Raw genomic sequence first — 3,422 nt, 5'->3', positions numbered from 1 at the left:
TTTATTTCTCTGTGTTTCTTGATAGTAATTCTAAATTGGCTACTCATAGTACACATAATACATATGAGGTGAATGGAATTAATAAGTAAATAAATATTAACATCCACTCTTCAATTTGGTTCAGAAAAAATATCTTGGATTTTGGTTTATAGAAAAAACAACTTCAATAATTTTTCTTTCAGAATAATTTAAAAAATGATGAAATACTACATTAAAAAAAGAAAAGGTATACATTCTTTCCAGTTATACTGCAATGTAAAGCAAACATGAAAAAGCTATATATTATAAATATTATGAGATGTAAGAATATATAAATTAAATAAATAAGTAAATAACAGCAGGGCAGCTATCTCTTAGGGACTGATGCCCTAAGGCTGACACCTTCAAATATATATTCACTTGATAGACTGACAAGTAATTGAGTCACCATAAAATATGACTAAAGCAGAAATAATAGGCATTGGAAATGGCCAAAGGTACACATGCAGGTGTGATGTAGTCACTTAGTAAAGGAGAATCATGTCAAGGTGACCCAAGGTCTTCATCCTGACTCCTCAACCTTTTTTGAAAGTCTGCTGATGAAAAGGAAGCTCTCATGATCTACACTCTGACAATATTCCAGGCACAGTCATTGTATTTCTTCTTTTCCAGGTAGAGATGGATTCTCTGGAAGTACCTCTTCAAGGACAGCCCTCGGTTGACAAGATAGATTATTCCTCTGCCATGGCCTACACTAAGCAGTTCTCCAGCTCTTGCAGCTGATGATGGATTCCAATGTAGAGTTCACTCTGAAGACTGGTGTTCTCGGCAGCAGAGGAGCGCTCTGGTTGGAAGAGGTTGGAGATCTGGGGGAGCATCCCATGGAGGACAGACATGGCCTCAACTTTCTGGAATTGGCTGCCATGCACCATCTCCTAGGGAAACTAGAAGTTCCTTCTGTCCTTCAGACACAAGGAAGGGCAGATTCTCCTCATCTGGCCCAGGAACACAAAGATGTTCCTGTGGAGCTGGACGGAGTTCTGAAGCAGGTCACAGTCCAGAGATACAAGAGCCATGGCTGCCCACCACTAAGACAGTCAGCAGTGGGAGCAGAAGGGCCATGTGGAAATGAAGATGCTGCTGGCCTGGCTGATCTGGTGTTTGGATGAACTTGGACTTTGGGTTCTGCTGCAGTCTGGCTGGGCACAATTCAGGAGCCACTTGTCAAAAGAAACGAACTTTATTTTTAGAACACACACACTGCACCACACAGCTCCTCAGGAAAACCCCTCAGAATCCAACTGCCACTACCGGCTTCCCACAAGCCTCTCAACCTCCCCCACTCCTCCTGCTCTTGAGGCTGATTGGCTCGATGGCGTGGGCAGAGCCAAAAAAAGTTCTCCAATGAGCAGCTCCATGGTCTGAAAGGGCGGGGAAACAGCCCAATGAGCATCACCGCAGAGGAGCCAATCAGTTGGCAGCTAGAAGTTTGCTGGGCCGCTGTGAGCCAATCATCAGCTGGCAGCTGGAATTTTGCTGGCAGCTGGAAGTTTGCTGGGGCCCCTTTGGCTGTGGCTCTCAACAGGGTTCTGTGAAGACATTCTGTCTATGTATGGCTTTTAAGTTGGGGAGTACAATTTTAATTTCCTAAACACTTTCCTACACTTTTGCTTCCCACTTTTGTTTTCATTTGTGTATTATTCGGACAATGACCCAAGAATACATCAATTTAATCCATTGATTTTACAGAAGTAAGTTTTCCCAGTAAATTTCAATGTTCTGATCCAAATGGATACTGCCATGATCCTAACATTCATTTTTTTTTCTCCTCCTTCCTTTATATAGAAAGTGACATCCTCATACCTCTGGATTTCTGTGCTGAGCTCAGAAAATCTGGCCCAACATTTCTGGCAATTAAACTCTTCCTGAATGGGATTGCTTTTTGATTTATTCACAGCAGAGTCTGTCAATTACTGGTAAATAATCTTCTCTATGTTCCTCTTCTTTTGAACATATTCCTGCAGTTCCATGCGCTTGTACTTCACTGAGCCACAACATCAGGATTCCTATAGACATTGTCCGTTCTGTCCACCATTTATGCAGTGAGTCCAACAGTGCCCCTTTCTCTACCAATTATCCTAGAAGGAATCCTGGTCCTTTTCAGATTCTTATGAGTGTGTGAAGATACTAATTGCAGGATAATGCTATTTCCCCAGCACCTCCTCACTCACAGGTATTCATTACCCTCGGCTCTCAGATGACAAAGTGTCCTCAATCCACACTCATCAGATTTACCCACAGAGCAGGTGCACCACATCTTCATGACATGAGGACTCCTTTACTGAGAAGAGGCTTGTTTATTTGTTGGAAAATTAATAAACTCTCCATGATTCTTGTCACTTACTAGATTTCTCATTGGAAGGACCCTAGCTCTCAGGAGTGAACTTCTCCTCTCCTGAGACATATCCTCAAGTATCAAAAGAGTGAACAGCCCTCAGATCTGAGAGTAAAGGTTTGCTCTATATATGTGAGTAGAAGACTTACCTAATAGCAATCATTTTACCTTCAGTAGCCAAATAATTTTTATTTTGCTAAGTACAGTATTATTGTCTAATTATTCTGCTTAAACCATTGAATTCTTGTCCTGCTCAGATTTTCTGAGCTGGACACAGGGCACTCAAGGATGACACTGCCCTTCATTTGAAAAGAATATTACAGAAACTGTGTCCTCCGGTAGGTCACACAGTCAGTGTGGTTTCATTGGAGATCATTGTTCCTTGGTCTCTGTCTCACTCTCACAGGGTGATGAGACCCAGGCTATTATGTCACAGAGAAAAAGCCTTCCTTCCTCTCCTTCACTCTGCAATTTTTTTTTACTTTAATGTTTGTACATTGTTTTCACTAGTTGTTTGCTGAGCAATGCATTCTTGTTTCACCTGAATTAGGTTCTTATGATGAAGACAAAGGACAGTAAAAGAAAAGCAAAATGCTGCACTGGTTTTTCTCTATAATTTTCACAACTTCAGATTTTTTTTTTTTTAGTGATGAAATTATTTATTTATTTATTTATTTATTTATTTATTTATTTTTAAATTTTTTATTGTGGGTTGTTCAAAACATTACAAATTTCTTGACATATCATATTCCACACTTTGATTCAAGTGGGTTATGAACTCCCACCTTCACCCCATACACAGATTGCAGAATCACATCAGTTACCCATCCATTGATTTACAAATTGCCATACTAGTGTCTGTTGTGCTCCACTGCCTTTCCCATCCTCCACCCTCCCCCCTCCCCACCTCTCCCCTCCCCTCCCCTCCTCTCTCTCTACCTCCTCCACTGTATAACCCTGAGGGTCTCCTTCCATTACCATGCAATTTTCCTTCTCTCTCCCTTTCCCTCCCACCTCTCATCCCTGTTAAATGTTAATCTTCTTCTCC

The 3,422-nt window shown here is 41.1% G+C and overlaps 1 pseudogene; it reads right to left on the bottom strand.

The window, feature by feature from the left end:
• Positions 1-522: 522 nt before the first annotated feature.
• LOC139701483 (interferon omega-1-like) lies at positions 523-1,101 on the bottom strand (annotated as a pseudogene).
• Positions 1,102-3,422: the final 2,321 nt, after the last annotated feature.

Source organism: Marmota flaviventris, chromosome 13, assembly GCF_047511675.1.
Source record: "Marmota flaviventris isolate mMarFla1 chromosome 13, mMarFla1.hap1, whole genome shotgun sequence".
NCBI lineage: Eukaryota > Metazoa > Chordata > Mammalia > Rodentia > Sciuridae > Marmota > Marmota flaviventris.
Note: the sequence above shows the minus strand (reverse complement) of the source record. Positions and strands in the feature narration are given on the sequence as shown.